Source organism: Sminthopsis crassicaudata, chromosome 4 (assembly GCF_048593235.1).
Source record: "Sminthopsis crassicaudata isolate SCR6 chromosome 4, ASM4859323v1, whole genome shotgun sequence".
Lineage (NCBI taxonomy): Eukaryota > Metazoa > Chordata > Mammalia > Dasyuromorphia > Dasyuridae > Sminthopsis > Sminthopsis crassicaudata.
In genome coordinates, this window is record NC_133620.1 from 414,561,417 (window position 1) to 414,576,717 (window position 15,301).

A 15,301-nucleotide genomic window follows, 5' to 3' on the forward strand; every position below is an offset into this window, starting at 1 on the left:
TTTTCAATTCTACTTATATCTGAGCATGTGTCCATAGGGTATTCTCCATTTTATGACCCTTTTCAAGGCAGGAGAAGGAGGAGAAGTGGGAGGAGCAATGACATCAGCAGCAGCACCACCCATGAGCAGTTTTGCCCATCCCCTATGTCCTCATTAAAAGATATTGGGCTGGGCTCCAGGGCCCCAGGTAAAAAAACACCTGGGGCACGATGGCAACTGTTATTATATCCAAACAGTCTTTAAGCAAGCTATTCGGGGAAGGGGATTGTATTTAGGGAAAATAGAGCTGTATGCCCTTAGGACTACTGAGATATTCCCTGGCGAGCTGAAACCTGTCCCTGTCCTGCCTATAGACTCTTTGCCTTCACACACAGTCAGCATGATCATTTCACCTCCTGAGTGCTTACAAAACAGTATCCATCCATGCACTGATGTGGGAAATTGGGGAATATGTAGCTAATTTCCTAGTCACTGGCCAAAGATTACCACAAACACTCATATGTCTGGCATAGGAGGATCAATAGCAGCTGAATTTAGTGATACCCCTTTGAGATGGAAATTTGAAGATAAAACAGATTATTTTACTCCTTTTGTAGAAAAAAAAATCCCCATTACTCTGTGGGGAAGAGACATCTTATAATAATTAGGATTACAAATGAGCACTTTGACTTTTTAGGCAGGGCTGCTGTCAAAGGCCTGCCAGCACTCTCATTTATTCCCATTCAATAGAAACCTGATATACCAGTGTGGGTGGAAGAGTGGTCTTTAGCCCAGTGAAAAAATTCAGGCCCTATTAGATATGGTACAGGGGCAACTTGACCAAGGACATCTACAACCTTCTCTAAGTCCTTGGAATTGCCCAATATTTGCCACAGTATTAGATTTTACACACCACTGGCATACTTTTTAATCCTCAAGGACAAGGACAGGATAGTAGAGAGGAGAAACAGAAACATCAAGACTCTCCTCCAAAAATAAAAGTGAGGAAGACCCACAGGTAACCCTAGAGAACTTTTAAATGCAGCTCTTTATACTATTAATTTTTTTTATTTTTGATAAAGATGTATTGGTTCCAGCAGACAGATATTATAACCTACCTGAAAGGCAGTGTCCAATGTAAGCAACTCCACTAACTTTAGATAATTGCCAGGTGATGTGGAGAGATCCAGAAAGTGGTGAAGGGAAGGGACCAGATAGATTAACTTCTTGGGGGAGAGGGTTGCTTCTATCTCTACAGATGGATAAGGAATTAGATGGGTGTGAATGAGTCATAATCATCTTGTCCATTGGAGAGAGACAGAAAAAGAAAAAACCTCAAAACAAAGGAGAAGACCTAAGAAATACAGATGATTCCATCTTTGACTGTGCCCACCACTAAAAAAGCTTGGCAGTAAACCCTTTGTGTATGGCAATCGGCTCATGAACATCAAAAATATTTCTCAGTGAGACTGATGCAGAACTTCAAAACCTGCAGGAATCATTGGATTCCCTGAAACATGAAGTAATGAACAATAGAAAAGTTTTGGACTATCTCTTGGCTGCTGAAAGAGATGTATGTATGGTTGTGAATTGAGTTATTTTTTACACCTTCCTTCTGGGACTCATGGAAATTTTTATAGTATTTTGTTTATTCATATAGTTTGTTATGTACCTTCTTGCTTGTATGATATTACAACTTGCCTATGTGATTCTTGCCATGGTGATGAATTTAAACTCTGATATATACTTGCTTCAATTAAAACAAAAGAAAGGGTGAGATGTAGAGGGTCACAGACAGTGGGGAAACTCTGGGTAAGATATAAGACTCTTCAACCCTGCTGACAATGTCTGGTTTGGCTCTCCATCTTCCCTAAGGGCTCTGGGCCTTCCTGAGAAGTCAGGGAGCAGTGACAACCTGTGTTGTGATTGAAGCAGAGTGATACCAGCTGGAAGAGTGATACTTGGCACATGCCCAGTGTTGCTTTGGTTACATAAGGGTATGAGGGCATAAAAAAGGGGAAAGAATTGGGAATAAAGAGACTTCATTTTTCCATCATCTTCAGGATTCCCATCTCATCACTTCTCCACTAAGAGAATACATTTTAATTATCTCCATGTCGGGACTCTAGAAAGTACAATATGTTTTGTCACCCCAATTTGAGGGCTCTGGAAAGCAGGACACAACATCTTCCCTACTGTTAGTAATACTTTTTAACATTTTTAATCCTGTTCTCTGATTCTTGACCAAATTCCAGGGGTAATTTACACTAAGAACTTGAAATCATTCTAGTTAAATACTGTCTAGTTTTGAATTTAATAGGATTATTATCTTAAGCTTTTCATTTTATATTGCCAGTTATTCTTTATAACATATTTTTGTGGCATGATATTGAACCATAACAATTTTGTAATCTACAATGACATCTTAGAACCTTCTATATCAGATTCAAATAAGATGTCATTTCTTAATCAGTCTGATTATTTTTCTTCCCAGTGTGCTTTCTTTTATTTATTCCCCTATAATTGCTTCTAGTTTTTTATGTTCTATTTTTTTAAATTCCCTCTTTAAAAAATATCCGAAAGTATTCTCTAGGAAGACATGCAAATATGGTGATAACAAGATTACTTCTGGAGGTGAAGGCAGAAATGAAAATGAGACCACATATTGGTGGCTATATTGGATTCCATGTATTCTTTGGTCTATTTATCACTGTAATAGATTGCTGTCGACAGGGTAAACCTGTCATCTGCTCTTTCTTTTGATAAAAGCCAATTTGTATGCATGCTGTAAATGTTCCATGGGTAGGTTTCTAATCATGTTTTAACTTACAGCAATATAAGGATATCACTAAGTTGAAGGACATTCCTGCAGTCTTAGTACCTTGATGGCTTTTATAGAGGAATTTCTATCTGATAACTTGATAAACCAGACAGCTTTTTTTACACTTTGAAATGCATAGTAATCAACACATCTTCAAAGATATAAGACCATCACCAAAGTTCTATCCATTGTGATTTGATGGCATGGAAGCGACCATCCATTTTCAAGGACTCACATTAATAAAGACTAATGCTCTAACTTGTCCAACTAGCCTGGAAGGAATTAAAGGAGAGACCAAGACATGGACCCTGTTTGATTTTTAAGGACCTGCCCAGCTCAGGAGAGAAAGATTCGTCCTCATGAGGTTGATGACTAGGTAGCAGGCTAATGATGAAACAAGAAGATACACCACTTCTAATAGATAATTTCAGCATGACCTTGGACATAAGTAACAATGTCTCCCAATGCTCTAGGGAACTCTTCCAGGACTATAATTTTTTTTAATATAGTGATTGTCTGTATTGATAGTTTTCTCTTCTAAGAGTTTCCTATATCAATGAAATCACATTGTATGCACAAAACAGACAAATATATACACACATACTTGTATATATTTATTCAGTTGTTTGTTTTTTTTCAGTCATGTCTGGCTCTTCATGCCTTTATTTAGGGTTTTTGTGATAAAGATACAGGAGCTGTTTGCCTTCTCTATGTGTATATATCTTATGTGTATTATTATTATTATTATTATTATTATTATGGTCATTGTTATTATGGTCATTGTTATTTGTGCATTATTTTTTAGAATTGAAATAATAAGTAATTGTAATCATTCTCTTTAGAGAATGATTGAGTTTTCAACTCAAGCATTTATATTCAACCTATATTATTGATGTTTGGGACAATTAAATGAGGATTCTAATGCTAGTGACTATAAGTGGTGCTTATATAATAATTTATGAATACCATGTTTCTATATACCTTGTTCTAGCAGATATCCATAGCCATCCTGTTAGGCAAACAGTGCAGATATTATTGCTGCCAATTTATAGATGAGAAAAGGGAGACTGGGTGAAGTTAAGTAGGTCAGTACAAATATCACTGGACATGAAATAAAAAGTGCTGATCTGCCACTTCATATTTTGGGGCCTTTAATCAAGTCACAGATCTCTTTAGAATTAAGTTTTCTCTTCTATAAAATGATAATAACAGTTATACAACTTGTTTCACAAGATTATTTAAAAGAGAACACTTTATAATTTGTAACAAACATGATAGAAATATGAGCTATTGTTATTATCATTAGTAAATAGTCTTACCAAATTTAATGATCAAATATATTTGAGTTTTAAACACATCTTTTAACATCTAATAAGTGATTTCATTGATGTCTATGTAATATATGCACATATGTGCACACATGCACGTGTTTCAGCTTAATTAAGCAAATGTTTATTAAGTAGCTATCATTTATAAGGTAAAGATTAGCAAGACTGAATTGATAAAGAGCTAAACTTAGATTCAGGAAGATGTCGATTCAAGTCCTGCTTTTATTAAGTGCTTGTTCTGTGACAAATCAAAAATGTTCAGTTTCATAGTCAAATTATCAGTATTATTGAATACAGCTAAGTAGTCAATCTGCATCAGTAGAAAGAGTTTCTATGCCTAATATGTGCTAAGTGCCTTAAAATACTATCAGATTTGATCTTTATGAAACCCGTGGGAGTTAAATCATATTACTATCTTCATATTACAGGTTAACTGACGGAGCCAAGATCATACAGAATGTAAATATCTGAGGTTGGATTTGAATTTGACTATTCCTTTCTGACCTGGACCCATACCCATTGGTCTGCTTAGTTTTCTTTTTGTGTTAAATGAAAACAGAGCTGCAAATATATGTATTTGTTTGTGTGTATGTATATACATATGGATATGCATATCTATATAAACTATACTAAGTATCTAGAATATAAACATGGAAAAAATGAAACAGATGCTGCCCTCAAGGAGCTTAAATAATATTATAATTAGAATTATTTAATTTCCATGTAAGTATAATAATCCCATTGCCATGAAATTTAAAAAAAAAACATATTTTGGGGGAAGAGAAAGAAATTGCTATCATAGTTTACAATAATGATTAACAATGAAGTTCAGTACTCTGCACACAGTAGGTGCTAAATAAAAGCATATTGAATTGAATAAGAAGTTTCTGCAGAAAGTCATCTTAATCATGATTTTCCAGGAAGAAGCTCTGCTGAAAATGACTCTGGCAATTAGCTCCCTGAACAATAGAGAAACAATTCTGAATGTAGATGAGACAGAGAAGACCATTCTGGTTTCCCAATGCTGTTATTCTGAAGCAGCAACTAAGTCTCATGACTTTTCTATTGGGAATATGTAAATAGGAATGATTACACACAATTGTTGTTGTTAATTTTGCTCTGGTTTCCATGGCTGATTTCTGGGTTTCTCGAGGACACAAAAAATTGAGTTCCCTTGTTCTTTCTCAGCTGTCCCTCTGTTTGATGATATACAGAGTTATTAGGAAAGGCATACGCCACACAAAAGAAACTGCAGTGATAGTTTTATTTAAAATTAGGATTTTAATTTATTTTGTCACAGTCTTAGGCCATGTACTCATAAATTTAAAGATAAATGGGATTTAATAAGCATATATACTCTTGCCCCTTTGTTTTATCAATAAGTAACTGAATCGTACAGAGGTTTATGACTTGCCAAAAGGTCCCAGCAATAGTAAATAGCAGAGCAAAACTTTTGATGATAATCAAGCTTAGATCTTGAAGGATAGCAAGCATTTCAATTGGTAGGGGAAGATAATGTATTCTAAGCATACAATAAACAAATGATAGTGATGGAAAATACTTTCTCTGAAAGTTCTGCCCTCTTCTAAGGACATATAAATGTCCTTAAAAACTATTGGTAGTCATACACAGTAACAGTAACATTATGAGATGATTATGATATGAAACACTATGATAGACAACAAAGGTCCAAGACAATTTCATACTAATCATAATGAAAAATGTTATCCACATCAGAAAAAATAATTGATGGAGTCTAAATGAAGATTGAAGCATACTATGTTAACTTTCTTTGAGTTTTTTTTTTTTGGTGTATTTTCCTTTTATTCTATTTTGTCTCTCACAACATGATGAATGCAGAGATATGTTAATGTGATAGCACATGTATAATCTATATCAGATTGCTTGCTGTCTGGAGGAGAGAAGGGAGGGAGAAAAATCTGAAATTCAAAATCTTATAAAATGAATGTTGAAAACTATCTTTACATGTAACTAGAAAAAAATTGCATCATACTTTATACTGATGAGAATGTTTTAATAGTGCAAGAAAATCTTTCAAGGTCTTCTATTATGAATTTTCTTCTTGGTAAAGTTACAAATGATATGAAGATGAGATAGTTGATGACTGAACAAAAGTCAAATTTCTCAGGTGAAAAAAAAAGGAAAGTGCAATGAATTATCCTGGGAGGAGATCCTTTCCATTGAAGATCTTCAAGAAAATACTGAATCATCAATTGCCCAGGATATTGTAAAGGTATTCTTTTTTTTTCCCCCTGAGGCTGGGGTTAAGTGACTTGCCCAGGGTCACACAGCTAGGAAATGTTAAGTGTCTGAAACCAGATTTGAACTCGGATGCTCCTGAATTCAGGGCTGGTGCTCTATCCAATGCGCCACCTAGCAGCCCCCTGTAAAGGTATTCTTAGTCAGCTACAAATTGTACAAATTGCCCCAGAAGTCTCTTCCAGCTCTTAGATTCTATGATTCTGTGAAGAGATCAAAGGATGTGTTGGGTGAAGGTGAGCAAGAGAATATATATTTGATCTTAATGCAACTGAGAGATATTCTCGAATGTGCAATAGAAAGCTTTAGTCTTATAAAAATAGATCTAATATCAAGAAATAAATTAGATATTCAAATCTAGGAGGTTTTTATTTATATTTTCAATTTGAATCAATATTTGTCGTTTACTATGTATAAGGCACTGTACTAGGTATTGAACTAAAAAGAAAAATATGATTTTTGAGATGAATGAACTTACATGCTATTGAGAGATATATGTTAACAAGCAAATTACAATTACTTAAGAAAATTTCAAGAAAGAAGCACTTACAACTGAGGGACCAGAAAACCACTGGCAGGCAGTTTGACTACAACAAAGAATATTTGAAAAGGAATATTTTGAGATGACTGGACATATAGGTAGGTACGAAATTGGAGAACTAATGAAAAAGCATTTGCTAATTTCTTGATATATTCCAGGCATTTAACTTATGAAAAAAATTACAAATTCCAGACTGAGGAATGTGTATTTATCCTGTCTTCAATAGAGAGCTTTTGAAAATTTTAAGAAGACAAAAGTGACATGATCAAACCTGCACTTTAGAAATATCAGCTGATAATTATGTGAAGTTGACAAACGGTATGGGGAATATTAGAACCAAGAAGAATAATTAGTCAATATTTATATACTACTTACTATGTTCTAAGAGCTAGAGACAAAAAGAAGGCAAAAATACTATCCCAGCTCTCAAGAAGATCATGTTCTAATGGGGAATATAACATGCAAATGATCATATCTATGGAAGATACATATAATGAAAATGGAAGGCAATCTTAGAGAAATAGCAAAGGGATGTCTCCCAAAGAAAGTAAGATTTAAGTATTTGAGCTGAATTTTGAAAAAAAGTTTACAAATTCATAGTTTGTCACCAAAATGACCTGATTGTGAAGAATTTATTTCCCGTATAATTTTTTCTATTTAATCTTAAAGATAATAGGGAGCTCTTTGGAGTTACTTGGAAGGGTATATATGAATACTCAGATCTGTGCCTTGCCAATTGAGTAGAGAATGGATAAATTTATTACAATACTGCATATTAGAGGAGAAATATGATAGTAATGATGATAGCAATTTAGAGCTTTTGGATGAAAATTAATAGGAATAGAAATAGAAATAATATTTTCATCAGTGTATGCTATGCTATGCCACTAGTGGGTTGGAGAAGAAAAGAAGAGAATAAATAGAAGAAAAATGTATAAAGCAATCACAAGCCAGGCATGGAAACTGAGTACAGATGGGACTTCAATTGGATCTCTATTGCTAAAATCAGAGCAAAAAATAATTTTTGGCTTAATCTAATAATAATTTCATTTTTGTAAAGATGGGACAAACAAAAAAAATCTTATTCAGGATCTAATTCTTACTTCAAAGCAGGAATTTTGAGTAATTTAGGGAGAAGAAAGTTAAAAGCAACCAATCAGTCTTACAAGTTGTATCAAAGGATAGTCTGACAATGCATATTTTAAACTGGGAAAGAGTAAAAGGTTCAAAGTACATAGAAATACATCCTATGGACTGAAATTTGAGAGAGAGGAGAGAGGGGAGAGAGAGAGAGAGAGAGAGAGAGAGAGAGAGAGAGAGAGAGAGAGAGAGAGAGAGAGAGAGAGAGAGAGAGAGAGAGAGAGAGAGAGACACAGAGACAGATACAGATAGAGAGACAGAGGCAGAGACAGAGACAATGTGTGTGAGAGACAGAGAGAGAGAGAGAGAGAGAGAGAGATGAGAATGAGAGAAGGAAGATGAGACTAAATCAACAATGTATGGGAAACTCTCAAGAATCAAATCCTGAAGGCACCAAAAAACCCTAACTCAGCTAAGTAAGGGAGGATCAGTTGTTTAAAGAGTTTAGTAGTATGGATCCAAAGGGAGATGCACCAATAGTGCAAGACTTGCACTATTAAAAAATTCTCATTAGTATAAAGGCCAGTATCATACATTGTGATTCAAATGCGACAATTAGAAACATCTAGATCAAAAGAAGAATTGGATAATTCTACATTGTAGATTTTATAACAGACCTAATTAATATTATTTTGTTTCTATTTTCTCTGCAAAGCAGTATGATCTTTGGTCTGGAAATTTTCTAATAGGAATTAGATTCAGAATGTAAGTGTGGAAATAAAAGAGCATTTCACTATTTCTGATAAGTTCAAATTACTCAAGTCAAATAAACTATATATAAGAATAAAGAAATACCAGGTAGATAAAATAAGTCATTATTATGATCTTTGAAAAATCATGAAGAATGGTAGAAGTATCACAAAGCAATAGAAAATTATTGCATTTTTAAATGCAAACTATAGATGAATAATATATTTTAAAAATTTTCCAGAAATTTGATTGATTTCTGGAAAAATTCTTAAATATGTTATTAAAAATATTTTTGCTGAATATATATCAAAATAAGTGTTGTTCCTAATTATTTAGGATAGGATTAATAAGCTGTTAGGTCAAGGTTATGCTGCAAATATACTTTAGATGTATTTGGAACTTATTGAATAGTTATACTCATAAGCTAGTCATTTATGGTTCTCATTCAGATCAAAAGGTTGACTCCATGGATGTGCCACAGGTTTTGTCCCTGTACTATTGAACCTTTAAAAAATAATGAAGGCATAGATATAATTAGAGTAATTTTTCCAGATAATTCAAAAGTAGGTACAAGCATTAATATCTTTATTTCCAAAAATTAAAAAGACTGGGCAGATTAGAAAATTGATCTGAATAAAATAAGTTGAAATTTAGGAAAACTAGATAGAAAGTTCTTTGACTATGATGATAGTATTTTGTCTCTGATTATTTTTACTTATTATATTTTATGGAAATAGCTAAGGAAAAAAATTGTCCTAATGAATTCACAGAAAAAAACGCATCAAATTTTAAAACAGTAATTGATATTACTACTACACAAATTTTTTATGAAAATTGAGAAAAAGCATTCTATTAGATTCTTTTTATGAGACAAATAAAGACTTTTTACTCAAACCAGGGAATACTAAAGTACAAAAGGAGACCTATTGACCAGTCTAATTTCATAATATTGATTCAAATTTTTAAAAATAAAATCCTTTTACATGAACTGATGCTTAGTGAAGTGAACAGAGCCAGAAGAACGTTGTACTTGATAACAGCAATATTGTTCGATAAGGAACTGTGAATGACTTGGCTATACTCAACAATACAATAATCCAAAACAAATTCAAAGGACTAATGATGAAGCATACTATCCACCTCCAAAGAAAGAAATGATATTAATTGAATAAAGATTGAAGCATGCTACTTTTTACTGTCTTTCTTTCTTTCCTTTTATTCTAGTCTTCTTGTATAAAATGACTAATATATAAATGTTTCACATAATTGTACATATATATCCTATATTTAATTGCTTACTATCTTAGGGAGGATGGAGGAGAACAGGGGTGAGAGGGATAAAATTTAGAACTCAAAACTTTAAATAAAAATGTTAATAAATAAATAAATAAATGAAATCCTATTGAACAGATTATAGTAATCTATCCAAAAAATATTTATTACCACTAAATTGGAATGATGCTGGGATGCAAAGATAGTTTAACATTAGACAAGTAATCAACATAATTCATCATATGAAAAACAAAAATATCCTAAATATGTCATTCTCAATTGATGCAGAAAAAACCTTTTAAAGAAAATCATTTATGTTAAAATTGCTAGACTATAGCCATAAAATAACAATATCATTAAAAGTATCTATTTAAGATGAAAAGTGAGAATCATATGCAATGAACATAAACTAGAACCTTCCCTAATAAATTTCTATAAATTTATAAATCCCATTCTCTCTACTGTTATAATTCTGGATATGATTCTGGAAGTATAACAATGGAAAAAAAGAAAGAAATTAAAGATAGCTAAAGAAAAATAAAACCATTGCTATTTCCTGATGATATGATGATATGCTCTGAAAACCCTAGAGAATTATATGAGACTAATTGAGACAATAGCTTCAGCAATAGCAGACTATAAAATAATTGAAAGTATTTCTATATAATAATAACACCATCTGAAATAAAATGATAGGAAGAGAAACTTTATTCCAAGGAACCACAAAATCCATAAACTATTTGGGGATTAATTTACTAAAGCATATAAAAGTGTAGATTCATTAGCAAAATTTTAAAATAAAGAATAACTTAATAACTGGAGTAATATCCAATGCTCATGACTAGGCCATGCCAGAACAATAAAAACAATACTATCAAAGTTAATTTACTCATTACAATACCAAGATGATACTTTAAAGATTTTGATGAAATAATAATAAAATTCATTTGGGAAAACAAAAATATCTAGAACATCAAGGGAAATAATGAAAAGAAGTAGGGATGGGGGAAATAGTGTTTCTAGATATCAAACTATATCATAGAACTACAATCATCATCCCAACTATGTGGCATTGAATAAAAAATAAAGAGATAAATGAACAGACTAGCAAGGGAGAATTAGAAACAGTGAAACTCAATAATTCATTATTCATTATACCAGAAAATAGAAATCGCTTAATTTAAGAATTCTCAAATTGATTTAAAAACCTTTTGTTAAATTTGTATAGTCTGGCATAAATGGGATTTAGAACAAAATTCATAATATATTTTACAATACATTTTAAATGACTATGTGACCTTAACATTAAAGAACATATTACAAAAATAATAGAGAAGCAAATCATATATCTTTTATAGTGGTTGGTATGAGTTATATTATTAGCGAAAGAAAGGATGGAGATATACTTCGGGGCTCAAGTCCGTTTGTGCAAGATACTCCTTATTGGTGGAAAATAATTCAGTGACTAAGGACTGAAGTTGGCAAAAATTTGAGAGGATAATTTTTTTTTGGCTCTCACTTTTGAGAAAAAGTAAACATAGATTAAGATTTTCTTCAAAGAGTGATTCCTGAAGGAATACAATTCTGAGAAGAAACCAACAGAATTAGAAATTATGGGGAATGTCCCCTTGGGTGAGAGTTGGGATTCTTCTTGGTTGAGCTGAAATATATTCCTCTCAGAAAGGGGCTCATTCTTTCTGTCTATTGTTTGATATACCCTCATTTGTATAATGGTTCTTATTTGTGTTTGTTGTCAGCTTTGATGAATGGATTTATTTGTTCCTGATTATGTGTGATAGTTTGTGTTGGAAAAAGTCAAAACTTAGATATACATTTGAAGTTACTTATTAAGAATAGTGATCAAGAGCATAGTTTGAACCTAAAAATTATTTCCCTTCAGCTTATAGGAAGAAGATAGATATAATTTTAGCCCAGTACTTCTCCTCAAGAGATCAAAGTGGTCAGCCTTGTGGCTCTAATCTTTTCTTTCCTTCCTGGCAGGAATCAAAGGATTTTTTTTGGAGAAAAATAGACAGGAACATCTAAAGAAACATACTCACACCTCCATTTGGACTGTATCTATTCCTCTAGTTATGAGACTGTTTTTAAAAAATCTTTTTAATACACACATATGGCCCCTATTAGAGAAATCTGAAACAATTTTTCCCATTTGATTGTTTTCCTTATCTTAGGGACACGTGTATGTATGTGTGTGTGCATGCACGTGTATGTGCATGTATGCTCACAGAAGCTATTTAGTTTCATGTAATCAAAGTTATTTATATTTCCTAATTGCTTCTAAAGGGTATGTATATATTGCCTATGTAGATTATATGATTCCACATAGATCTCTCTAAATGCTATTCAAAATGAGGTGTGACTGTGAACTTAATATTCATCAACAAGGTGAAATGACATACAGGAAAGCATACAATGTCTTAGACTCCTAGGGCTTGGGAGCTGATAATCCATTATTTTGTGACCTAGTCAGATAAGATCTGAAGAATCACATTCAGTTTGAGTAACACATTTTAGAAAGGACATGAATAAGCTCTTAAGCCCCAAAATGAGAGCAACTTGATCTTCTAAAAAAAACTGTTTTAAGTTCATGTCATATAAGTCTTTGATGAAGACACATGGGAACATGAGATATTTAACTCAACTGAAACTTTTGTAGACATGGAATTTTCTACAAATATGCAAAAAGCTATTATGTTAAGAAGGGATTATACATGTTAAGTTTGGACCCAGAGAACATAACTAGGAGCATTGACCAGTGATTGCAAAACCACAAATTTATACATAATGAAAGGAAAAAGTTCCTAGAATCATACATTTAAAGCTTAGAGAGCTTAGGGAGTCATACAATTTAACTGATCCTTTTCATAGAAGAAACAGACCCAAGGAGGTTAAGTAACTTGCCCATGGTTCCCTAAGTAGCAGGTCAAGGAGACAGTATTAGAAACCATAACATCATGTTCTAAATCACATGGTTTGGAATTTTTTCCCTTTTGTATCATGTTACCACCACAATTAAAACCACCCCAAAGTGGATAGGGCTTCTTTGGACACTAACCACTTCCACAATATTGGAATACTAAAACAAAACAAATAAAAAATGGTGCTCTAAAAAGAGATTGTTGTTCAGATGGGATTGTACTAGATGGTCACCAAGTTCCTTCCCAGAGAATAAAACCTCTGAAATGCTATGATGGAAGCAATCTGATTGCCCTCCTTTTATCTCTTTTTGGATTATCAATGTCTTTTTTCAAATTCAGGATTCAAAAGGAAATGAATAATACCACATATACATCTAGACCAAACTCAAGTACAATTAGACTCTTATTTCCTTTGTCCCAGAAACTACTTCTCTTAATTAGATTAAAATATATTGTTATTAGAAAGAATCTAAACATACTACAAAAAGCAAAAATGGGATGGTTGGGGAAGTTAAAGGAATAAAAAAATTTCATCATCTAGAGATTAGTACAAAGGCAAATATAAACAAGGAAAAGATTAAATCATAATCTCTTTGAACATTACAATTACATGAAGACATCTCCCCAACAAACCAAACTAAAGATCCAGTGGATTAGGGCACTAGTTATTTGGATTTTTTATTATTATTTTTAATGCATTAGGTGAAAAGAGTATTTCCTTATGAAGTATAAAGATGAAAATGCTTCTTTCTGAATCAAATTGGTAATAGAATTAATTACCAACAATAGTAAAAGAGAAATTTGAAAAAACAACTTCTCCAACCAGATCTTTATCATTTAGAAGTTTTTTCTGGCTAAATCAGAAAATACCAAATCCCAGACATAAAAATCTGCTGCAGCAAAGCCATGCCTCCAAATGTGATTTAAACATTAATGTTCCATCAGACTTTAAAAAAGCACGACAAAATCACCAGGGTAACATAGTGGTTTGAAAGGTAGTTTGACATTTTTATAAGTCTATGGCTGAAAACTTTAAAAATATCCAGTTCAGCTTTCATACCAAATAAAGAATCATCTTGATCAACTCTTCTTTGACCATGTCGGCTCACCATTACTATTTGGCATTTAATCATTTCCTAATTATTTTGTGTTCATTGGAGACTCTTGCCTCCCCAAATATACTTTAGGTTCCCTGAAAAGTTTGACATATTTGATATTATATCTGTGTTCACAATAGGGCTTGTACATAGAGTATATAATAAATTAAGGAAAATGCTTACTGTTTATTATTAAGTAGATAATAACAAGTAGGGTGATAGAGACTACTAGAGTAGGGAAAGTAGCTGCAGCATATTATCAATGACAACTTATGTAAAAGAAGTGTAATAAAATATGTGTGTAGGAAATATATGATTAGAAATGGAGCTGGAACAAACAATGTAAGGAACTGACAAAATATTATGCTAACAATCAAAGAATAAAAGATAGGTTCCCTAAGGAAGATTTATAGAAAGACATAGACAAGAATTTTTCACAGGATGAGAATGGAAGGATGAATGATTTAAAATTGTAGAAGAAATTCTTGGTAAAGTACGGGTTGGATTAAATGATTTCTGAAGTTCCTTTCAAATATTCTGGGATTCTGGAAAGGTATAGACATGCAAAGAGACTACCTACCCTCTACTGGGAATTCTTCAGTGGGAAGGTTGGGATAGGTCAGGATCAACATATGACCTAATTAGGGGTGTGAGTACTTCTAATATGGATGCAAATGTGAGGAAATGCTTTGCCTGATAGCTTAATATATTTTTTTTACTAATTATGGATACTTAGAATAGGAAGTATTATTATAAATAATAATAACAAATAATAAATTAATAATATTATTATAGATAATAATAAATAGTAAGATTTTGAAATGCTTATTTAGTTTTGTATTAAGAAGGTAGTCTAAATAAACAACTTTAGTATAATGGTGCTTATAGGTTTAAGGAATGAGTGAAACATAAAGAAGGTTTATACTACTCTTTCAAAAGTTGTGACTGTAATAAGGAAAATAGTGATGGCCTGATTAATAATGATAAACTGATGGAATATTATCCTTTTTTGTTGCTGTAATATAATAATAACCTTTCATTAAAAAGTTTTTTGGAACTATTAAAAATTGACCATTTGAAGAAAAATATTTGTATCATTTTTTTTAAAAGCATTGTCTATTTATTCAACAAAAAATTAAATTCTTGCTAACAAGAAATTCTAGTTAACTTAGTGGTAAGCCCAATTGTTTTGTTTTGTTTTTCTTTTGCAGAAG